General features: G+C 38.7%; 1 protein-coding gene across 1 annotated transcript in view; it reads left to right on the forward strand.

Moving 5' to 3' along the window:
- The first annotated feature begins 5,177 nt into the window (after positions 1–5,177).
- The window catches only part of ATP2B2 (ATPase plasma membrane Ca2+ transporting 2), a 309,277-nt gene continuing 288,685 nt past the window's right edge, over positions 5,178–25,769 (forward strand). The window contains exon 1 of the mRNA XM_062620069.1: positions 5,178–5,194. The gene's annotated coding sequence lies outside the window, so the exon portion shown is untranslated. The remainder of the gene's footprint in view (positions 5,195–25,769) is intronic.

A 25,769-nucleotide genomic window follows, 5' to 3' on the forward strand; every position in this document is an offset into this window, starting at 1 on the left:
ATGGAGTTTGCAGATAAGATGGGTCAGAGTTTTATTTTCTTGTTTGAGAAATTGTTTGAGTTTTGCTAGAAATCCAGCCCCATTTATTAGAAATAAAATGGAACATGTAGAAGGTCTGTCTAATATGTCTGTGGCAAAGATGGTACTATGTCTTTTGAGCTACTAAGTGTTTTTATAACCAAACCAATTTCAGAAGAATAAAAGTTTGACTTCTGGGATTATGAATAATGTTGAGGCACATGAAGGCCCCTTCTAGTGTGGTTTGGACATGGTACAGTAATGTTTTTATCAGCGTCTCTGCTGACTTCCCATCCCCATCAGCTTCGGTCACCGGTGAAATAAAGCATCTGATGTGTCTAGAACTGTCATGATCATGTAGAGAAGCAGTGTTGTCTGGCTGGTGCCAGGAGCCCTTTCCTACCTTCCAGAGCAACTCTAGGTGCCTAAAATTTCACTTTGATTTTAATGTCAGCCACTTTGCAAAAGGAAGCACCAGGTTTGCCTATTTGAAAAGATAGAAGACTGCTATGGGGCAGTGTTTCCACTCACATTTCTACCTAGGGATTGTCTGAGAGCCAGAACAACCTCTTTAGGAGAATGCCCTTGACTTATTTAATGGAACAAGGGAACCCATCACTTGCTGCTTTCTCAGCTTATCATCTGATGAGAGATGACAGTAGATGTACCACAGCCACTGAGAGGCTTTACTGCCTGTCGTTTTGACATACTGAGCTAACACATAGGCTGTCAGTTTTGTTTTGTAATGCTATAATTACTTATACTGAAATCCCAGGGAATTATAAGAAGGGTGAGATGTATTTCACTTTGTAAGCTAAACTTGGAATAATACTACATTTACAGAAGGTGAAGACAATTGAAGTTGTAGTAGGGGTCTCAAACACTATGGCAGGGGGGTGGTAGTGGAAGACAGACTCCCTCACAATAACCATTTAATTAGAAAAGTAAGATGAAAAAGTAATTTCTTCTCCTTCGATGGTAATGCATTTTCCAAGTATCTATAGTTTTTCTTTCCTGATTTGCAAATGTGATTTTATTTCTCTGCCAACTTGAGTTGCAGATGCAGAGTTGATAATGAAGTTTTCTCTGATGCCCCAGTCCTGCTACTGTATATGCAATATGCCAGAGTATCCACTTTAGAAAAATAGCATATTGCTTTACCTGGTCTAGAGTTTAATTCATTCAGTGTTCAAGTATTAGTAAACTTTGGCGTAGGATGCAGGGGCCAAGTGGAGTGGTGTTTTGGGGTCTCTGCCCAGCAGGATGCCTTCCCCCTGGAGGCAGTCCTCACACAGCTGCCTGTTCCATTTATCCCTGCCTCAGCCACAGCTTTGCTGCCTTTTGTTAATAGAAAAGCATGATGCATGTTTCAAAACCTGCATCCATGCTAACTTTAACAAATTCAATTTATTTTGTTTACGTGAAGAGATGGTACTGTGTGGTAGCAGCATTTTAGGACATCAGGAATCAAGTAGGAACATATTCAGCAATGCTGTGGTGAATGTATCTTACTGGCATTTGGTGTTACTTGAGAAATCCAAATCAACTTTGATCTGTCCAAGCTACAGTATAAATTTTGGCTTTGTTCAGTATCATGCCAAATACTGATGTCATCTTTCTAATTTTTGTCTTTATGGATATTAATTCTCTGTATTTATAGAAATATGTAATAATGGGCAACATATTTTTGAGCCTGATCCTCATGAAATTGTGCATCAAAAGAAGAATCTTACATTTTAGCCCTTGTACATGACATTTAAGCTGTCTTTTGTGAACTGCAGGTATGTGCTTTGTCCATCAGCTGTAAAGGAGTGAATCAAACAAAGGAAATAATGGAAAATCTTACCTATCAGATGGCAAGAGTGCACATATTGAGTAGTGGAAAATACTGCAAGTGGAAAAGCTCTTTTTAGGTGTTGGAATAATTGTATGTTGCTTGAAGCACACGACTAGAACAGTTTAAACAGTTATTAAAGAATGTTGCCAGATCTTATCACTGCAGTCATGCATATAGATCAGTGATCCTTGTGCAGCACTACAGAATGTGTGAATGAAGTGCACCTACTAAAAATAAACTTACTGAGTGCTATTCCAAAATTCCCAGAGAATATTGGATAAATGGTACAATTTTAGCAGTTCCAAATCATCTCCAAGATTGAATTAAAAATATGTTTAACTGCAACATTACAAGTGAGTTTAAGAGATGATAAAATAGTTGCAGACCTTTTTTGTTTGCCTGAGCATTCATCAGTGTTTAAAACCAAGAAGAAACAAGACCCTACCATACAAGTAGCAGTAGGATAGAAACACTGCCTTGAGAGGAGGCATGGGGTGGAAGAACAGGCAGACACAGCACCTGTGCCAAGTTTGATAAGAAGGCACCATGCAGTATTCTACAGGTTTTTCTTAGCATCAGTTAAGTCTGCAGCTGGTATGTTTCTGGGTATCTACAACCTTTAATCATCTTCAGATTTGTTCATTATACTTGGAGACGTGGGAGTTCTGCCCTTGCATCATTTGCAAGAAGCATGTAGTGGTGCATCCGGGTTGTGTGGAAACCCCAGGTAGGGGTACAGGTCTTGGAGTGGGCTGGAAGAGATTGTAGCTGCTCTGACTTACATTGTAAAGTCACTTAAGCAGCCCACAGTACAAAGTATCTATGGGGATTTTATAAAACTAAATACGAAGTTGTCAAGACATTTGATAACACGTGAGTATCCCAAAGCTGCCCAAAAGAGGGACAAAATAACCTTTTCTTACCTTCCCCTCCCCTTTTAGAAGAATCCTTTATTATTTAATCAAGTTTCTGCTGTGCCCTTATATCCTATTTTCTTTGTCCCAAGAAGCTGGGTTGTCAATGAAGAGTCTGCTATTGCCACCTCTGTGATACTTTCATATTTTTAGAATTTGAATAAATGGGAACCTCCGTCCATCTCCTCATAGTTCAGTCTTCAGTTTGACTTAGGAAGATGAAACCTTTCCCTCATCAAAGACAGTCTTGAAAAAACAATAAACTACTTTTCCCTCCAGCAAATTCTTTGATTACCAGTTTTGCTGTGGGTATTCATATCTTCAGCCAACTGCAGCAAGGGAATGATTGCAGGCCTAAGGAGTTTCTGCTTCAGCCATGGAGTAAACTACTTAGGGAAACAAATGAAGCACAAGGGGTTTTGTTTAACAATAAATGTTGTATGAATTTAATTTAGCCCCCCTCTCCTCCCCTCCAGTGACTGGCTTTCTCAGATCCAACTCCTTTACAGCAACATGTGGTACCTTTCCCAACTATAATGTTCCAAAACTCTGGGAATGCCAGATGAAAGCATAAAGAAACATTGAAGTGATGGAGCCTTAAGTAATCCCAGATCAAAGCAACAACACATTTTAAAACTAGCTTTGATTACTCTGGGACTTGGAGTTTTATAATCCTGGACTATGGTATTGTTGTCTTTACCTGCCTGAAAATGTTGGGTCTTCTATAGAGTCAGATAAATCATGGTTTATGTCGGATAAAGCACAGATTACACATTTATTTGAATTTATCACCTTACTATTTGAGCACTTTCAGGGTGCTGCTGAATTTACACTCAAACCCAGTCTCATTGAGGTGGAAGTGCTTTACCGATGAGGCAGAGGTTTAATGGTGTACTTGTGCTGTTGGGCAGAAAGACACTTTTTGCAGCCTAGCCTCCAGTAGTGAGCACTGGGAGCTGTGGTGTAGACAAGACAGATCTCAGTATTGCCATCACTAGGACTGCAGCTGTGCTGTTTGATTCGTGTGCTGCACCTCCCCATTCTTGCTTCTTGGAGTTACCTGCAGATTGCCTGGCATGGTATCTGTGGTATCCATTGCATGGGTTGCATTGCCAGCTCACAGAGAACAGGAACTGCTTTTGCTTAACTCTGGTATTGTTTGTGCAAGCTCTAGTTTTCAGCTGTTTTCATGGATTTCCATGCTGGGAAAACACCAGAATAAATGTGGAAAAGTGCTGCTGGTAGCCCAGGTAGTGGAGCAAGGTGCTTGACTTGGAACTGCTGCAAGTACTTGTGTTAGCATAGGGTGAAAGACAGACATTTTGATCACTTGTAGTAATTAGTCTCCATGGCGCTTCTACCAAATAGGGTTTTTTTTGGCCAGATTTAATTTCATTTTTGATGTATCACCTCCCTAACTCCACCTTGACTCTCCAAGAGGTTGTATCATCCTTTGAATTTCTGACATGAGCAGGTGTGCAGTGCTCACAGGGACATTCAGAGATTCAAAGAATCTGAACAAGAACAGCCAAACTACAGCATTCATACATTCAGTTCGTGGATCGTTTTGTTAAGTTCCAGCAGCGCTTTGAAAAGTTGAAAGAGAAATTGCTATTGAATGAAGAGAAAATGCTATTGAAACTCCTCCGTGGCTGTCATTGCTATGTAGTGGTATAAATCCCACTGCTTAGTGAAACAATTCCCTGGCTAATGGCAAGATGGTTGACAAATACAATATGCACATGGTATTATGTCTCTGCTTGCTTAAAATAATCTCCAGAAGGTTTTAAAATAGATTCTCTGTTGAAAATGTAGTAACCCTGCAGTTAGATTTGTGAACCAGACAGATATCTAGGTGTTTGTCTTGATGCAGTTCTTGGCAGAGATGTTTGTTTTAATTTCCTCCAAAAGTAACTCAGTAAAATTTTCATATACCCTAGTTCATATTTATTTACTAGACCTTTTGCCCTTCATAATCTTTGATTCTAAGAAAAATTGAGGTTACCATTTCTGTTTAAAAGGCTTATAGACCTCAATGCTACAATTATAAATGGCAACAAGTGTAATAACTTTTACATGTATTATTATATGGATTTTTTTTAATTAGACATTTCTTAACACTTCAATGTGTTAGATATTTTAATTTTTTTTTTTTAAAGACTTACTTTTAAATTAGCACTTAGGCAGCAGTAAAGAAGAAATGAGGTTAATTTTATTAATGGTGCAATAAAACCATCTGGATCTAAATGACACCAGAAGCTTTTAAACGGTTGGACTCTTTCCCCTTTCCTCCACTCTGATTTTACATTCATTGTATCAGTAATAATTTACATTTCCAAAATTGAAACTATTTTTTCTTTATTTTTATTAGGGCTTGCATATGCTGTGGCACAAAGACTACATCACCCTGTGCGCTGTGTTCATGGTAAGCCTTATTTCATCTTAAGTCACACACGTTATTATTCCATGGGATAGGAGGTTATCTTGTCAGTCAGTCACTTGAAATGTTCATAAACACACTGACAAGATTTTTAGTCTTTAGCCTTTCTATGGAACTGGTGACCCATTTCCAGTTTTAGTCAACATCCAATGCAAAGTTAGTGTTAAAAATAGTGAAGAAACTGATAATGGCCTGATAATGGTTATCTTAAAAATTACAGGCAGGGAGGACAGGGACATTTTTGTAGTTTAAGTAATGCAGTGGCATCTTAATTCATGACTGGTCACCAAATGATGAGGTGCAAACAGTAACACAGAAGGCCCAGTGAATCCCATTTTGTCCAGGCTCTATGGCCTCAGGCTCTTCATCTATGCTAAGTTACTCTTGAAGGCTGCCAGCTCTTTGGCACTCCCTAAAATAACTTGGTTAAAAATACTTCATAAACTCTTTGTAGAGGCAAAATAAGCCCCTGTGCTCTTCCAAAGCAGCACACACTTCTGCTGTTCCCCTTCTACAAACGTTAGCAAATTATCCCTTTTATTAGTACATGAAAATAAACCTTTGGAATTAAACTTCACATTAATCAAATGGGTTCCAATGATGTTCTGGGATATTGTGAGCTGTTAAGTAGAAAACACCTGTATTTCTGAGTTTACTGATACATATGTTTTATAATTTTCCTCTTGCTTTTTTACTCAAAGTAACTGGAATCTTCATATGGTTCCTCCCATCTCTTTTCCTTTGTTTTTCTCTTACTGTATATGTTCTCCCTTACCTACCATAGGATGTCTGTGCTATTCAGTGGTCTCTACCTTTGAGACCAAAAGTTAATAGCTTTCCCTAGCTGGCTGATGGGATTAGAGATGTCAGAGGTGTGGCCAAGGCTTTGAGGGACACAGTCTTTTAATTTTCTTCCCTAGCTCACTTAAGTTCAGTCAGCCATTGAAAATCTGCCTTATTAAGCTGTCAAGGTAATCGATAGACATGTTCAGTTAAGCTGCTTCTTGGTATTTCGGAGAGTCCAGTCACATTCATAAATGTACTGCTGCTTCCTGAATAACAATGTTTAATCTTAGGACATTCGTTGGCTTTTCGATAATCGCACTTAACCCATGGGAGTAGCATGGCTCCCAGGCTCTTGAAGAGCTGGCGGTAAAGGTTCATATGCATCTTTGCAGATCATGACCAAGGACAAGCCCTTGCTCAATTGCATCTTGCATTTAATTGCTCATCACTCTAGATGGAGAGTTAATGCAGGAACAAAAGCTTAACATCTGTCAGGTCTTTCTGTGCCAAAATTCCTGTAATTCCAGTTTTTGGTCTGTTTTCTACATTTTTCCTTCATTCTAGCAACTTTTCCATGTAATGCATTAATTTTTGCAAAGTCGCCTGTACCACGTAGTGATATTTGAAGCAGTTCTACAATTTTGCTGGTGCTTGCTGGAGGTTTGGAAGGGCTGTAAGGATCTTAGCACAGAGTCTGCCAGTTTAATTAATCTGGGAGCCTCAGAAAGGCAGTAAATAGCTCTATGAATAATTTTACTCTCTTATATTCTTTGAAAATACTCCACCAATATCCTGTGCTCCGATGTATGATAGAAGTGTCCATCATTTTGGAGTCCATCTAGCAGTACTCCACTGCAAGCTTTGCAGATGTTCTCTAAAGCAGGGATTTTTCTCCGCACAGTTACTGCATGAGGCCCCAAGCTTGGCATTGCCTAGCTGAAATAGGTTTTACAGCAAATACAAGAAACAATCGTAATCTCAAGGGTTTAGAACTAAATTATACTAATGCAAATTGTGTTTATGAGTTAGGCAAGTCTGACAGTGTTGTTGTCAGTCTGATGTTTTTAAATACGGTTTATCAAGGATCATAAACTGAACAATAATTTTTCTGATTTAGATGGAAAAATTGCTTTTATGCTGTCCAGGTTTTGAGAGGGAGAAAATGATGATTAAAAGAGAGTATTGAAAATTCTCCACAAAGAATATGTTGTGAAAAGGAATTACAAATCTAGTGTCAAAAATCTTCATAGTCTGATAAAATTTTTGGTTCTCCCTTTTGTTTCTAATTTATATTTCCAAGAAAGCATTAGGATGAAATACCAATCAGAAAGATGAATTAAAGTGATCAGTACAACTAGTTTTAAGAAGGAAAATAGTTCATCCTTTCAACATTACTGCAGTGCAGCTTTTGTATTTGTAGTCTACTTGCAAAGAGTCCTGCTCTGCATGAAGGACTGGTGCAAGTGTAAACGGATTGTTTATCAGTTGTGAATCAGGTCACACACCTGGACTTGTAAATACATAGGGAATCGTTTATTATCTGAAATAGATCCATTATAGAGGATGCTGAATTTCTTCCTGATCTCCTCCCACCCCAACCCCCCAAAGTTTTATCAGTTTACATGCTTCTGGTACAATAATACTGAGCTTTCTTTGTGAAGTCCCTGTTTATTTTCAGCTAACCGTGGTACTCTAAGTGGAACCTGGCACTGTTATTCACCTCCTGATGTATGGCTTATCTGATTAATGTGGTTTGGGGATTGCAATTACTTTGAATCATTTGTCATCTTTTGTCTGCTGTAATGTAATTTTTATTAGAATTCTCTTGAAGAATGCAGTTCATATGACTGAATAGAGCAGGAATGAAGCATTGGGGAGTGCAGGGAGTGCTGCATGTATTTACTATGACCCTCATTTAATTTCTGCTTTCCTGTAGCCCAGCAATGCTCCTTGTGGAAAGATGTTTTTGGGTTTTTTAATTAACCTTTTAAAAAATGCTGTGTATAAATAAGAGTCATAACTCATGTGGAGGTGGGCTTTTGACTGCAGGTATTCAGAAATAGATAAATTTACAAAGTAGATCAAGCCAGTGAAGGAGGCAGTGAAGGAAAAGTGACTGAGAGCTTATCAAATTAGCAAAGTGGAGCAATTAATCAGAGAGCCCAGAGCTGTTTGGTTCCTTTTGTAATGATCATCTTGAACAGTGTGCTTTCAGCTCCCATTAAAGAAGGCATTTAATGCAAAGCCGCACTTGGTAAGACAGTTTACTTGTTGTCTCCTTGTGACATGTGTATCTTGCAGATTGTCAGCACTGGTGACGAGCGGTACCACGAACATTGTACTACTTTCAGAAAGCCACTGACATTCCCAGTGCACGGAGCGTGTCCTATAAATTAAAACAAAATACAAAGTGTATTTCTACAAAATACAGAGTGCATTCGCTGAGGAAATATCTGGGAGCTGCCCTAAATTTCTCTATAAATTCCAGTTAATTCAGTCCTGCCTAACAGTGGGTTCATTAAATTCCATTGACACCAGTGTAGTTACACCAGTAGCAATAAGTGGCATGAATTCTCATCAAAGATAGTACTACACAGTAATAAGTATAGTACTGGTATAAGCCAGGGAAAAAAAAAAGTATTTTTTGATTTTCATTATTCAAAAGATTTCCCATGCTGAACTATTAATAACTGATAGATTTAACTCCCACAGAACTAATTCTTATTCTGGACTGAGAATTGCATCTCTTCAATGTAATATCCCCTGCAGTACAAACCTTGTGCAGCATGGACATGGTGTTTTACCAAACAGCAACTTGTCAGTGAAAGCGTTCAACAGGCAGCTGTTCAGAAACTTCTGGTTGCAATATGATAACAATTAGCCATGGAGGTGTCCTTAAAATGATGCTTCTAACAAGTGCTTTTTAAGTAAGTTCATTCCATTTTGGGAGTACTGTGCATATCGATACAAATTTCCTTCTTTCTTAATCCACTGGCAAATGATCTTGCATTTTTAGATTTAGATTTTGCATTTTTAGATTGGTTTAGATCTTGCATTTCTGCCTCTCACTGCAGGAAAATAAGAAGGTTCCATCAGATTGTGCAAAGCATACTTTTTCCTTGGGTCATTTCACAATAAACTCTGCTGGCAGGTTTGGCCTGACAAATTGGACCAAGGCCCCATATCATTAACATTGAATATTCAGTTACCTGTGAATTATTGTTTTTACTATGAATCCCCTGCCCTTGTGTACTCAACCAGGTCTACTCATGGAAATACTATCATTTTTTCTGAGTGTTCCCTTGTGCAGTGCCAGTGGGCTGTTAGTTGTGCCAAGTGAAGTATTTCCTTGGCTGTTAATACCCAAAACACAGGGATGAAAAGGTAACCCAGGAACACATCTGACAGATTCAAATGTGACAGAGGGAATTAGGAATGGTTATTTCAGCATCAGCACTGGTGAGAGCAAGACCTTCCTTAGAATATTTCTAAATAATGATCTGCCTCTTGTGTAGAGCTTAAATCTAGATTTCCTGTAAATTTTGAACTGATGATCAGTCCTTGCACCATCAGCTCAACTTCAGTGTTACACTGTGGGCCTTCCTTTCAAAAATACACAGTGAACAGCCTGGCACATTAACTTGGGGCATTTATAGTTCAGAATTTTATCACAGCTGAAATACTGTCCTTCTCCCCAGTGTAAAACTGTTTTCCCTCTCAGTAAGTCCTGAGCCATTTTATCTTAAATACCCAGAAATGAAAATCTTAACCAAGGTTATCAGCTTGGGTCAAGCTTTTGAAATCCCTTTTTGAAATTTGGCGTGATATTTGCAGTTCATTAACACTGAATACTTGAAAAACCAAAATGACCACATTTCAGAGTTCTTTTGAAAAGTCTATGTTCCTGAAGAGCTAGAGATAGGAGGTATTGGGGTAATTATTTCAGGTTTGCAGGCTGATTCCTTGTGTTTGCCTTAGGAAGATAAAGAATAGCTCTAAGAGAGGAGGCCTGAGATGCATAAGCTGCATTTTCTTATGTATCTCTGGAAAGGTAGACTCATTTATCTGATGAATTTCTGTCACTTGATTTTCGAATCACTGAAAATAAGAAACAACTTCAATTTTAACTGATAGGGAAAACTGCTAAAAGAAGCCTGTAAATAGAAGGAATTAACATCTCCCTTTAATGTTTCATTTTTTTGTTCTTGTTTAGCTACAGAATTGTTTGGTCTAAAAGCACTGTAAATGTATGTTAGACAACGTGTATGTGTTGTCAGGATCAGATCAGAGTCTGATCATTTATCTGAAGGCCTCTTCTCCTTGTGAAGGCTGGAAGGCTCTTCTAAACAAGACCTGAATTACTTTGGTAGTAACACAGTTCTGAGAATTTTCATGTTCTTATTTGGTTTCTCTGAACAAGTGTAAGATACCTGTAAGAGACAGATAAATATATTGATACAGAGGAAGGCATGACGGGCGATTTGTAAAGCTGACCATTGCCTCTGAATAGCTGTACCTGTACAATTACCTGACGTATAGAACTCGAGGAGGGTATTTTGCTTTGTGTAGGCTTGAATTAGCTGAATCTTTTATCACTCTGTCAAACTTAAGTGGAATGTTTATACTTTATTTCACTAGTAAAATTCAGTATTTGTAGCAAAATATGTATTTCTTGTGGTGTTGGTGTCGAAGTCTAAAGCCACTAATAAGACAGAATTACAGAACTGTTGAGGTTGGAAAAGACCTTTAAGATCATAAAGTCCACCTGTTAACCCAGCACTGCGGAGTCCAGCACTAAACTGTGTCCCCAAGTGCCACATCTACACATCTTTTAAATACCTCCAGGGATGTTGACTCCACCACTGCCCTGGGCAGCCTGTTCCAGGGCTGGACAACCCTTTTGGGGAATAAATTCTTCCTAATCTCCAGTCTAAACCTCCCCTCGTGCAGCTTGAGGCCATTTCCTCTTGGCCTGTCACTTGCTAACTGGGAGAAGAAACCGACCCCATCTCACTACAACCTCCTTTAAGGTAGTTGTAGAGAGTGGTAAGGTCTCCCTGAAGCTCCTTTTCTGCAGACTAAACCCTGCCAGGTCCCTCAGCTGTTCCTCATCACACTTGTGCTCCAGGACGTTCATCAGCTCTGTTGCCCTTCTCTGGACCTACTCCAGCACCTTAATGGCCTTCTTGCAGTGTGGGACTCAAAACTGAACATGGTATTCCTGATGTGGCCTCATCTAATGCACCTCAGATATGATATTACTATATAAGCCATAAATGTTAATGCTGAAGCAGTGGTTCTGGATTCAAAGTCTTGAGGAAGATGTCAGTTTATTGCGCCACTTTTGGGAAAATAAGTGGCATTTCTAAAGTGTGATGGTACAGCAGCTTCCACATCTCTGTCAGACTGCACACACTGGGAATCCAGACAGCACAGTTTAAATAACTGGTAGAAGATTTCACCAAGAAATTAAGATGCGTGGTCAAAAATGTCTGTGTAATAATGTGTCTGTGATCCTTTTACTCCTGGTAATGTCAGAGTGTTCTTAAAGACAGTCCAGGGCAGTACCAAAACTCCAAGTTGTGCTGCACCAGGAGCAGATTAGAGTTGGATTTAGTTTCCAACAGTCTTTTGGTAGGAGAGATGTACTGCACACTGTGCTGGACACAGGTAATTTGTGTTGGTGAGGCTCAGCACATGGCTGCATCAGTGGGCAGCTGGGAGCCTGGCTCTTCCCCTGCTTCCCTCTGTGAGCTCCCTGCTGCTGGGCCTCCTGCGGACAGTACCAGTGCAACATAGTTATCACAGGCTGTGTCTCAGATGTGAGCTGACTTGTGTGCACATAACTGATCTGGAGAGCAGGTAGTTCTTTTCCGAGTGGTTAAGTGCTCTGGAACTATTAGGTTTCTCAAAGTCCTTCCCCGTGGACATCTGAAGTAGCTCACTGACTTCCATGGGGCAGCTTTCTCTTTGATGCAGGCTGAGCCTGATCACAAGTACGAAACTGCTGCTTGCCTCCCTTATTTTTTTGTGACTGATGCATTAAAATGTTTAAAACGTCACCTGGGGGAAAAAAAAAAAAGAAAGAAGACCTGAGAGCCGTAGGAATGGGGAGAGAAATCATATTATGCTATGATAATTGTATTTATGCCGTTCTTTTCCTTTCATTGACTCTCTGTCTCTATTACATCGGTGTCAATGTTTTTCTGCCATTCTAAGAGGCAAAGCTGTGAAAGAGGAGATAAATAAATGGTAGGCAGGAGTTACAATCCTTGGTCTTGTTTCCTGTAGGGCATTTGCCATTATTTGCAATTTTAATACTTAGATAATTATCCCAAACTGTACTAGTATTCCTAAACTTGCTTTCACAATAACTGATGTGTCACATAAAGGATGTACTTTGTCCAGGATCCTTCATCAAGGTCATTGTTATTTTTGGTTTGGTAGTTGGGGAGTTTTCTCTCCCACAAAGTATATTATTCTTCTTTGAGAATCTGAATGTCGTGGATGAAAAGCTGTATTCATATAAGAAAGTGGAATAAAATGCCTTTTTCAGTTTTCTGAGGTTTATGGCTTGAATACCTGTATTTTTTATTTCTTTTTTAAACTTACTGTTTTCTATCAAATGAGAATACTTCTACATTTGCTTAAAGACTGCATCAATATTTCCAGCAAAATACTTCTTTCCCTCAAATTTCCTTTTTAATAAAACTCGGCTTCTTTGAACTGCCCAGACCTCACCATCTGTCACTCAATTTTCACTCCATAAAATTTTGCTGACATCTGTTGAATCAAAAATATTTTTCTAGTCATGGAGATACTTAGTTCAAACTTGGTATTATGCTGTTTCGAGATGCCAAATAGGAAATATGAAAATCATGAAGGGGAACTTGGGGACGGAAAGCATTAGAGGTGAGTCTCTTGTAGGGCGCTGCTGGAGCCTGGAAGCAGAGTCCCTGTCCCATAGGCTCAGCAGGAACTGCAGATGTGCAGTGGCACTGCTCCCGGCTGTGCAAGAGCTGGATATCCCTGTGGCTGGAGCTCGGGAGCAGCTGCCAGGCTTGGGTTGAAAAGCCAGAACTGAGTTTTAAAAGCCCATCTCCATTCCCTGTCCTTCTGTCCTTTGTACATTCTCCTTCATTCACTTTGCCTGGTGAGGCAGCTCACCCCACGAGGTGCTTCATGCTGCTGCAGTGCTGTTCATCAGCACAGTCAGGACGCCTAAAAGGCATTAAGGAAGTAGTAAAAGTAGGGGTGACAGATGCAGGGATTTGATTCATCTCCCCTTGGTTTTCTTGTGCCCTCCAGGGTGATACATTCTCTGGTCTGATTGTTTTTCTGTCAAATGCACGTAGTGCTGAAGTTTGGGGGGGCTGTAAGAGCCACTGTAATAGATGTGGTGATAGTGATACTTATTAGTAAGACCTTATTTTTAGTTTGTTGGGTTTTTTTAGATGAAATGAGGCATAGCAATTTCTGTCTATCTGTCAGTCTGTTTATTTGGTTATCTGTCAAGCTTGATTAGGAAATTTTCATCAGTATTGTGTTTTGACAGGCCCTTCCCATCTCCCATATGGTAAAAAAATCCCAACACATAAATTTCAAGCCATGATTTACAACATTCGATAACCAAAGAACTATGTGTTTTTTCATTGTGCATCTTGGTTACCATTAGTTTTTATCAGTTAACTTGGTTTGTTAAGGCACAATACCACAATGTACCGCATTTCAAGTATCCAGGTGGTGCGGCTCTAACGTTGTTTTGGTCCTCTGGTGCTGTTGGGGCTGATGTTCAGAACTTTCTCCTCTAGAATGATTTAGCTGTTTACTGCAGATTTATATTGGTTTGTGCTGCAAACAGAATTAATATTTACAGCTGAGTAATAAATTTAGAATATTGCTTTTTAATTGAATCTCCAGCAGAATGTGCTGATTATACTGAATTTAATGAAGAGCGATGGGGTTTAGATTTTTCACACAAATCCCATTATCTGCACATTTCCTATTTACATGTGTATTATTAACCTGAAATTGTTCTGTCAGATTTTAAAATAATATTTTGTTCTCTTTCCTGAAGATGAAAGTCAAGGTTGTTTTGGGTTTTTTCTTTGGGATAAGGTAGACAAAATCAGTTTAAATGAAACATGAGTATAATTTTGTGATACTTAGAGCCCTTCCCTAATTTTTTATCCTTGGAAACACCATTTATCTCCCTTTAAGTTTGTTTAGAGAGTTTTATTAAGATATGCTTGAAAAGAAAACCACTGGGAAGCATTTTTTGGTTAGTTTAAGCTCTTCAGTTTCTGTGGGAGGAATATTCAGCTGGTTTTTCAAGATACTTAAGAGCAAAGTAAAAGAAAAGCTGAATTGACAATGTTTAGGTCTTTTTGGTTTTTTAATGATACGTTACAAAGGGGGGAGTTTATTTTCTGGACGCTTTGCAGATTATTTATGGTAATGATCATGCTGCATAAGTTTAGACTTGAGTTGTAACCAGAAGAGCTTTTGGCTGGAAGTTGAAAACTGAATCTGCGGTTTGTTTTGTGGCAGAAAAAATTAGATTGCCATCATATTTGCTTCTAATGAGTTCAGTAAACTAAAAAAAAACCCCAGTATATCTTTTAGCATGAACAATATGTACTGCTCTTTCCAAAAAAAATATGAACTGAAACGATTCCAATTGCTTTGTTTTATTTGTATGGGTGTGAAGGTTTAGTGCCATAGGGAACTGCTGACACTGCAGGGCAGTAATGCTGCTTAACCCCCATGGGGTGGAGCCAGGGTCGGTGCTGTCGCCTGTCAGCCCCATCCAGGCAGGGCTGTATCTGGGAGAGAGAAATCTGTTTTTTCTTTCTTCTTGCTTGATTCTATGTTTTAATGATCTTTAGAACGAAACAAGTTAAACTGAAACATGACAGGAAAATCTGTGGGGCGTAAGGCTTAAACTGAGACTTCCATTTGACGAAGAGCCAAAGGAATAACATTTCTCAGCGGGATAGTCTCCTCCCCAGCACAGGCACCTGGGGGGATCCTGAGATGGTTCTCCAGTGACAATATGGGTTGGTGCAGGAGTAGGTTTCCCAAGGTGCAGCTGATTGCTCCTTGGCAGATTGCTGCTGTTGCCAGAATCCCGGAGGGAGAGCTGGGAGTGTGCTGCATTGCAGGTGGAGGGAAAAGGGAGAGGAATTCTGTTCTGCTCCTCTTCTCTTCTGGTTGATCTCTGATTTCAGCCTGTTTCTCTTCCCTGATTCTGTTCTACTCCAGCTGTTGTTCTACCCTAATTCTAGTTCTTGTCTGTTTAAAATCACTAAAGGTCTTGGGGATAGATACCATGCTGGTAATGTTGAACTTGGTTACTAGAATAACCAAGCAGGGCACTGCTTGGTGCAGTAGAAGATGGACTAAGAATTGTAATGCAAAAGCAGGTTTGTGTGGGATGTTTTTTAGTTTGTAGTCATTTGGGTTTGCTATTTGTTTGGTTTGGGGGTTGTTTTTTTGCTTGGGTTTTTCTTTTTTTTTCTTCCCTTAAAACTTTGTTTTATTTTTAGCTTGACAGTAGAAGAAGCTGTCCTGCAGAGACCTTTAGAGTGTCAAATACTGCAGCAGTCCATAGCTAGGAGCAGTCAAATAAGGGCAATGAGCCCCTGTTAACTATACCTTTTCAGTATAATAAGCAGTGAAACAATATGTTTATTCAGTGTTCCATGTTGAAACTCTTCAAGACTGTTTTAAGACAAGGTTCCCGGTATAGAGTATCTTTGGCTGTGGCTTGACATAGTAATTTATGGAACATTACCAACTCTAACCTTAGAGATGAAACATTTCCAAAATTAAGCCAATTGCCAGCTGAGAAGAATAAGCAGATAGGGACAAACCAGAGTGTTTCCATAATAAACACTTTGGTTATTTTAGAATGGGTTGAGGGAGATGGTGAACAATTAGAAAGAACACCATAATCCAGCAATCTTCACTGTAAAAACTTCTGGTTCAGCAAGGGGAACTCCTGTTTCCTTAAGAATACAGGCTATCAGAATGAAAGTTTAAGTTGTATCATGAATTAAAGCCTAATTAGACATTAGAAATCAACTAGGGGAATTAAATAACCTATTATTAATGCTCTAAAAGTGCTTCTAAGATGCTCAGGGGATCAAGACTCGATGATTTGTTAGTGTATTACTGAAATTAAGAAAAAATCTTAACTTTCGTTGGGAGTATCTTCGCAGAGCTACAGAATTTTCCCTGAAACAGTACATTTTCCAGGTTTCAGTTTTCAGATGTTCAAAACAGGTGCTTGAGTAATTGGTTTGGTGACTTAACTCATTGTTCCTGCTTGTAATCTTGGCCAGTTTTTAAATATGCCCTCTGCATTTTGTATTCGTGTAACTGAGAGATTCTACCTGGGTGCAGTAGTGACACCAGACAGTGCCCTGCACAGCTGCTTCTTTGACACCTCTGTGCGCAGAGGTCTTTAGGAGGCTCTTGAACTGGTTTCTGTGCTGAAACCAGTGGTCAAGTGCTATCAAGTTTGCTAACTAGTGCAAGTGTGCTTTCTTCCCCCTGCCAAAGTTCTTTTTTTCTTTTAAAAAAGAAAAGCATGCCTGTTTCCACACTCTGTGGCTGTGTCAGGTGCCTTCACATCAGAGAGGGAGCTGGGTGTGTGGTTGTTCCCTTGTCTGTCTCCTGATTTCCAGGAGGAGGTCCTTGACAGGAGCTTTTCAAGACGTTTCTGAGCTTTTAGCCTGTAACCACATTTCATGTTTTGTGCACTGTTTGCTTTTTAAGGCTGTTTTTTCTAATCAAACTTACTTTTCCAACCCAGTACGTTTTATCACAGTTGTTTTCCTGATCTCCAGGGCACTGCTATAGTCCCTCATGGAAAGCAGGTGAGGAAAAAACTGCCACAGTAAACGCAAAGGTAACCCCTTTACTCCTGAGACCACCCCGTGCAGTTGGGCTGTGAACACTGGTGCCAGGGGGGTTGGCAGTTCAGTTGGCACCCACCTGCAGGTGATGTGCCTGCAGTTGTTTTCCATTTCTCTGTGTCTGATTCCAGAGGTACATGCTCAAACCTCAGTGGGGTGAACTACACAGGGCAGCTCAACCATGTGTTCAGGTCATCTCCTTGGGAAAGAAGCTGCTCATGACTGTCTCTTGTGATAAACTGTGACTTTTGAGTATTAAAGAATTTGGTGAATGAAATCGCTTCTCTCCAGAGAGAAAATGTCTTGGAAGTAGAGTTTAGTAATAGCTTTACTTTTCAGTTAGCAAACATCACCTAAAAATGGCACACTGACTGCAGTGCTTTCACTTTCTTGGTCTGTTGGTGTTTGAAGAATCACACAAGAAACTGGATAGTAAAAATGTGGCGAGAGGATAAGGAAAATGATGAAGAGAAGAAATTAAAGAAATTACCCTTTTTGGCTTTACCTTGGTCTGTTTATAAAATGCAGATGTTTGCAGAATGTTCTCCATGGTTTTTGTTTAATTTTCCACCCCAGCTTGTCGCCACATCCTTTTGTCAGATTTGACACAAATCAGTGAATAGTTTTAAGTACAAAATTTATTTTCAGATGAGTTAACTTTTTTTTGAAAAATATTTCCTTTTTTATGCTTTGTGGACAGTTTTTAAACTTTGTGTTAAAAGCAAACTTAAATATATGCAAAAATACTGAGTGTCCTTTATAAAGTTAATAAAAGGTGAAGTTAATGGAAGGTATTCACTTCACACTTCGCTATGGAAGAGAATGGGAACAGTTTTATTTTTTTCCATAAGTAGTAACTTCATGGGATTATAATGTCATATTCCTTGATAATACATAAGTGCTTTTACACCCACATGTACTTTCACTAAATGTAAATTTAGTGAGTCACATTCAAAGTACAAAGGCACCAGGAGTTTGAAAGGTTATTTTGCTTTATGCAGCAGAAACCATTATTTGGTATCAAGTCCTGAAACTTTTAAATCATCCAAGTTACAAAAGTATTGCAATAATTATAGTAAACACTGTGAATAAGCTACTCGGTTGATAGCTAAATTTAGTTTATGTGGAGAATTAATAGTCACTTTTGTTTTACATTTGTAAAATAATTTTAATTAGAAGCAATTAAATAAAATTACCATTACTCCAAAGTAAATTGCTGCTTTCTACATTTTCTTAAATCTACATCTATTCCATTTGTATGTGGAAGCTTACTGTAATTAAGGTTTCACTTGTTTATATTCCATAGGAAGAGCTAGAAATGAGTTTGAGGAACCCTCCCCAGTAGCTGGGTGTTACCAGATCACAGACTTCTCAGGCTTCTCTTCTTTGCAGCAGTTTTTCTCCAAAGCATTTGCTATGGTGCTCTCAAGCCAAGATGCAGAACTAAATGACTACTGATTAAGCTCCATTTCTAAATCTATAATAATATTTATGATGTTGGTATTGTCTTGATGGTTTAAGTATCTAATATTTCTGTTCAAGGGAGTATCTGACCTCAAAATGCTCCTACAAATGTATGCACAGGAGAGGTTTCTGCTGAAATTTTTGAAGCATAGCTATGACAGTGACTTAGTACTTGATGTAAAAGATGGTCTAAGGACAAAGTAGTCCCTCTGAAACCTCTTTTTATATGTGCCTTATGACTCGGCCATAGGTCCTTGACCAAAAGTCATCATTTTGATCTGGAACAACATCCACGTGTATGAAAAATGAACATAAAATAGTGTGTGGGATACTTGGATGTCAGTTTTGTGGTCTGAACGTCTTAAGGAAAAAAATGAATTGGCTGTCCAAAAGGCAGTGGATAGCAGGAGATAGCTTTCTGCTGCCGGTGGTAATCATAGCTAGGAAAGGTCCTTGCCAGTCAGAAATGGCAGTAAGCTGGCCAAAATATATTGGCCACCACTCTTAGGAGGTGAAAGAAAATGCTGTGTTTTGTCACTTCCATCCTGAACTGCATTTCCACCATCCTGAATGGGAATTGGCAATTGAGCTTGTGGGTAGCAGGCTTTGAGAGGAGCAGCTGTATGTTCTTAATAGATGTTTCTACTCTTCGGGGTTTTTAAGCGTTCAAGCTTTCACTTGAAGAAGTTTGGTTCGTATAATGGAATTGTCACTGCTATCTCATCTTCTCACTCCTTAGGCAACAGCCAATTCAAATGTATGTTCTTTTATTTATATTTTATTTTAGTGTTTGTGTTTTATATTTGTATTTTCTTATTCTGAAAATACACTGTACAGGTGCATGTGCTGCATGTGCCAGTAGCAGCATTAAGGTCCGAACTGGTAGCTCTAATATGGAACATGCATGTTACAAGTGTGATAGCAAATATCATTCAATTGGCCTTAAAATAATGAGTCTGGTTTTCTTCTTTTTGCTCAATTTTTCTTTTTTCTTTGTGATTCTTGAATATCCAAATCCAAAAAATAAAAGAAACTATAGCAAGAAGAAATGAGGTTGAAGCTTTTTCAGTGTTCTGAAGCTTTTTCAGGAGCTTTAAATGTTCTTAAAATGGACTGGAGGTTTTTCGTGTGTTCCCCGTTGTGTTCTCACAGTGGGTTACAGTACCTCTATCATCTTCCATCCTATCCATATGATGTTTCTAAAATTAGGATCAGTAGATTCTCAACTATGAAGTACCGTTTAGCTTATAACAGCTTTTAAAGTGTGGACCTGAGTCCGCTTCATTTTTAAGGTAGGATAACCTGCTTCCCCTGGCAGGGGAGTGTGTACAGTGGTGGTAGACTAACGCATACCTGTGCCTTGGCTCAAAGTTCTCTTTTGCCCCTATTCCTTCTGAATGTGCCTCAGCTGCTTCATGCTGAATGTAACTCATACGTATATTTATACTCGCCCCCACCTGCTTTGCAATGTAATTGACTGTTAAGTGCAAGATGACTTGAATTTGGAATATTTGAGTGGAAAAAATTGTATAAATAATGCTTAGTGATGCTTTCACTAAAAATTATAATTTCTGTGCCTTAAATATGCTGATTTAGCATATTTTATTAAATGCTGTGCAAGTTTGCATGCTTTGACTAGACTTGCAAAAATACAAACACAGAGTAGCGATGACAGGAATGATGGCTTAGAATTAAATTTGTATTCACTTTATTTTTTTATTGTGCTACAGAATAGCTTTGGTCCTAAGGGTATGTAACTGATAGAGTCTGCAGCATATGAACATAAATGTCTAACATTCAGTGTAAGCACATTAGTCTAACAACATATTGCTTACTGTAAGACCTTTCATTTTTAAGAGATCATGACTGTGTCTACACAGGCTTTCCGGATCCTGGAAATTTATGTGCTGCAGCCAATATAAAGGAATTTTGAGTTGTGAAAGCTGCTGATGCCTTCTGTTATCATTGGCCTATCAATAAAATAATTCTCTGACTATCTGAAAACGTGACATTTAGTTAGTATTACGTTTAGATGGTGACAGGTTAAGCAGTTTGGGTTTGAAGTTGAGAATTAAAATAGGTAAAATGCAGGTATGTCAGTTGACAGCAAATCCATTTATGTAACTTTAGACGGACATATACTTAAGAGCTATGAACAGTGCAAATATTTGTCCAGTGTAGTGGTGGCTAGGAATGGGCAAAAAATGGTTGCTTTCAGGACGTTCTAACTAATATCATTATTTTCATGACAAGTCATTACTCAAGATACGAGTGAGGAAGCTTGCTGTGATTTCTTTTTGGTATGTCATTGCTAGGTGAAACACCCATCTTCCTGTCAGAAAAGCAAATTTCAGTCTAGGAAAAGCAGCCAAATCTGCTGCATGTTTTAACGTTTTGTACTGTAATCTCCATAAGAGGACATAAAAAATCCAGAATGGAAAAAACATGGTGGTTTTATACAGCAGTATTGATTATTCTTATTGATTTAAGAAAAAAGCAAGTTGTTATGAATTTGTATTGGCCTTCAGTTTTGATGATGAAGGATAGCTACACTGAAGAAGAAAAGACTTCTTACAAGAACTATAAACATATCTTCTAATATCCTCTTTTACTGTGTTTTTCCCACTCTTGGGAATGGCTTGTGCTGTGTTGTATAAGAGAGAAGCAGTTTCATATATCTAACTGATGTATAAAGTATAGGAAAAGAAGTTTTATTACTCTGAATATAAATTGAAACGTCTTTCTAATGTGATCGTAGATGTCCTTTGTGTCATGTATTTCACGTACCTGAGCGCGCATTGATATTGTAGTGAAATTCACTGTATTTCAGACTATTACAAAATTTAATGCTGCTTTTAGTCACTTGGCAGCAATGTTTTTTCATCTACTAGTTGCTGAATGCCTATTGCACAGATAGTTTTTTCCCAGCTCTGTGTTAATAGAACATATTCCATGGAATCTTAGACTTCCTTTCACATCTTCAAGATAGGACCAAAAAATACAATTTTAAATGAATGACTTTTATTGGTATTGCTTTTCTTCTTGTCAAATAAAATTTGTGTTCTGTATGAAATATGAAGTGAAGTTGAAAATGTCTAGATATGTTTTATTCCATCTTACTTTCTGTTCCATTCTGGTACATGTTACGGAGTAGGACATTAAGCTGGTAACACAGGTTAACTTCAACTTTGAACTCCCACCTTGAGTTCTTAATGGTATTCAGTTTTTATTTAATCATAAATGAAAAAATGTGCATCTTATTTGGGTCAAATTAAAATACTTTGTCATTGTTTTGTCATTTCTTCATAGGAAATAATTATGTAAACTTAATCATGTTGCTGATAGAACTTGATCATCGGTAACTATCCCAGTACTGCAACCCAAACAGCTTAAAGTTATCCTGAACTGAGGCTATTTTTGAGAGAGGAATAATATGTAGACATAACTACCCCCCTGTTTAAGAACTGAGCATGGAATACCTTCAATTTTAGGACTTATTTTTAATGGCCAACAATGAGTGAATTTACTTAAAAATTCCCATGAAGTAAAAAGGGAAGTTCTAAGTCTTCACTGAGAGGTTGCTTTGCTTTCCTTCCATAATGAAGCTGAAAACTGTTCTGCCTTCCCTCTAGCTGACCAGAGAGTGGAGTTGGTAACTGTGCTTTTCACTGCCACTTCCCAGCCCTGCTGTTGTGCTGGGCTACCCTGGGCACAGACAGCTTAAATTCAGAGGTGAAGTTTGGTTTGTGTCTGCAGAACTTTCTTCTGACAGTCCAGCTAAGGACTTCCCTCGGTTTTCCGTTAATGATTGCGTTTATACTCGGGTCCCTGTGTGCCACATGAACTTAACTGTGTTTGGAAACATTCCTGGGAAAATTCCAGCCACTCACAAAATCATTGTAATTGACTTGTCTCATAGTTGCAATGAGAAGTCAGAGACTTCTGCAGGAATTACAGGAAATCTGTGATGAGAGGGCAGTCTTCACCATGAGGAGTGCTTGTTCTTAGACTCATCTTTTACAAGTTTGTTGATGACTGGTCCAGACCTATTTTACTGTTTTCATCACCCTGCCAGATGTAGCAGTTTCTGGTTGAGGATCCTCTGAACTCCTAATCTGCTTCATAGTCAAGGTTAATCTTGGAAGTTCTCTTTGTATTACTTTCTTTCAGACTTCAGGCAGGAAATGAGAATTCAAGGAAGATTCATTTTGGAATGATGGAGGACAAATCTCTAAATAACCCCATACTTTACGTGGTTCAATGACATATGTCACTCTATTAAGAACAAAATAGGGAAGTGAGATAAACCGGTTTAAATTTTCTTTATGATGGTACTGCAGAAGAGTTCATAAGGATGGTGCCAAATATAAATCTCAACAAAATAGATGGTTACAAAACCACATTATAGACTAATCTGCTGAATTTTATAGCTGTAATTATTGTCAATTTAATATGTTGCATTGTTTGTAGATAAATATGCCTCTTTGATTTGTTCTATCAGTGCTTGTCTCACTTGATGGTCCAATGCAATAATTCCAAGGGAAAATGGTGCTTGGTGCCAGTGGCAGAGATCTTGCTATAGTGCAGTTTCTTTTATATTCACATTACAGGGCAAAAAAGAAATCAGATATCCTCCTACATCACTTGACAGTTAAAGAGGCAGCTCATGTTTTATTTTCTCTATTTCATCCAGATCCATGTAGATTTTTCAAGTCTACAGAGGTTGAAGTTTGCTTTCTGACAGTAAGGAGATAACTTAATTTACTTTGGCAATATTCTGACTTCTGTAATATAAACCAACTGTGGTGTACTTCTGGTTTCATTTTGCATAACTGGGTGTATGTGAGTGTATATGTTCGAGTTCTTTGTTTCTGTTGGGTGCCTAGTATTTGTGCAGAAATCATGTATGGAAGTATTAGTCCTTTCATTAAAACTTTGATTATTTTGGGTTATATATATATAGATAGATATGTGTGTGTGTATGGCCTGAGAATTCTTAGCCTACAGAGCCTGATTATCTTCACACTCCTGTTTCAGAATCATTCTTGCTGGCCCTGTGAAAGGCAGACCTCCTTAGAAATGTTCTCACCCTGATTCTCATCCTACTCTGTCAAGGATGACCTCTTTTCATTCAGAGAGAAGAGAAATGGAGGCTTTTTACTTGAAGGAATATGCATACAGTTCCTTCTAATCGCTGCATTCTCTCAGCTGGCTCTTGAAATTTGACCTAAAGGGAAATATATGATTCCATCCTGTTCTGTCTCATGTGGTATAATCTCATTTGCACGAGTTAGAAGTTTGATTTAGAGCTGATGATATTGTCATCAGGTCTCAAACATTATTAATGTCATATGAAGAAGCAGATGTTTCATAGAAGCAGAGTTTTGTATTTATATTAAAACATGCGTATGATGTTTCTCTTCATTGCAGTCTTTCCAGTCTGGTTAGAAGTGAGAAGGTGATGACCACATGAAGATTGCAGGAGTGTGTTTCTGCTAATGCTAAGGACCTCAAGGTGTTTTTTTACTAAACAAGAAAAAGGTGAACAGCTTCATTTGTAGATGCCACCTATCTACTATAGGATCACTGGAACTGCTCAGGCTAAAGAATCTACAATCAGCATTGTGCAAAATTTCTTGGTTTCCAACCTGTATTTAAAGTTGGGTGTAGCTAAGATGATGTCAGTGCTTTCAGTGCGTTAGTGACAGTATTTCCCAAGTCTTTATACGTGTATATGTAACCAGGTAGAAGAGGGCACATGCATACACAAACACATGCAAAGGTAAATGTAGTGTGCTGCTTTGTCTAGAAAATGATGACAAATAATGCTAAAAAAGCTTTCAGCCTATTGTAGTTTCCAGCACTAGGTGTGCTTGTTCAGTTTGTTCTCCCCCCCTGCAAGTTTAATGATGTTTAGTTCAACCTGATTTGTTGAGGGGTTTGTGTTTGGTACCACTGCTAACAAATGTTCTCATGAGCCAATGGCACTCATGATTTGTTTTGTGGTGCAAGAAAGTAGTGAAGTTACATGATTTAAGGGTAGTGGTATTTTTATTGTATCATCACAGCCTTGCGAAAGCTCTGCCTCTCAATGGCAAAATACAAACTTCCTTCATCAGAGAGCCTGTTTCAGTGTGTACCACCGTACTGCATTTGTTTTGTCATTGTGTGATTATATGGTGTTTTGCCATCATTACCTCGTTGAGTTAGTGAAATCCTGGCTATTCGGTGAAGAAAATAATCCAGATAGGAATTTTGGATTAAGGATTAGTCTCAGTGTTTGGGCTCTTGCAGCAGAAACGTGGTTTTCAATTTTTAGAGTGCGAGGAAGTTTTTTTGTTGATAGAATTCTTTGTTAGACTTCTGAAGAACCTTATTTCCTACTTGTGTGTGAGAGCTGATGGGCAATTAAGAAAGTGAGCAAGTAGAAGCAAGTATAGCAGAAAAGCAGAGGACAGAAGAGACTGGCAGAACTTAGCTCAGGGATTTAGAGCATGGGCACCACCAGGAACAGTCTTTAATCCTTATTCTTCACAGACTTTTCCCCCTCCCCTCCACTTGCTGAGGACAAGGACAGTTGCTGATTTTTTGTTTTTTTTTAAGGATATCCTGCTGAGATTTCTTTCTCCCTCCCTTGGTGCTAGGCATAAACTCTCCTGCTTTCTATCTTCAGCTTCCCATCTGTTAGCATAAAGTGATGAGTCTGATGAAAACTGCTTTGGAAAGTAGGGTAGCTTCCCTCACAATGAGGTGCTGTGAGGCCTTGACAGGTTCATCATGACCATTTGCCTTCTTTGTCCTCATTATTAATGATCAGGAAGCAGCTTGATTTTAACTTGTGCAAAGTATTCGTCTAGCTAGAAAAAAAAAAAAACAACATAATTCTCTTTTTCTGAGCTTATAGTAAATTTAGTTTGTTGAGATTTCTGTTGCATATGTATGATTTCTTGCTGAGTTTCCAAAAAGAAAAGAATCTCAAAGGTAAATGCTGGAACGTCATACATTCACGAAACCTAGATTCCTTTCCTGACTTAGTCTGTGCTTATGAACGGGGATAGGAGTGGGGAAATGCAAAGGGAGAAGACGAAACGACTGAGGAGGAGCTGCAAGATTTGGCAGTTGTGACCCTCGGAAACATGCTGATCAAATCTCTTGGTGTGTCTTTGCATTTATACTCCCTTTCCCTGCACTTCCATAAGTCTTGACTCCTTGGGCTGGTTTTAGCCTATTTGGCAGGCAGGTACAGACAGAAAGACACTGAGTTCCTGCCAGAAGTGAAAACAGATGACCGGGTGGAGGGTAAAAAAGACCTAAGAAAAGGCTCATTATTCCTGTTGAATACCAAAAAGCTGCTTGGGAATAGGCTCTTGTGAAATGTCACTAATTTG

This window comes from Pezoporus occidentalis, unplaced genomic scaffold (genome assembly GCF_034315485.1).
Source record: "Pezoporus occidentalis ecotype Australia unplaced genomic scaffold, CSIRO_AGI_Poc_V1 ctg106, whole genome shotgun sequence".
Taxonomy (NCBI): Eukaryota; Metazoa; Chordata; class Aves; order Psittaciformes; family Psittacidae; genus Pezoporus; species Pezoporus occidentalis.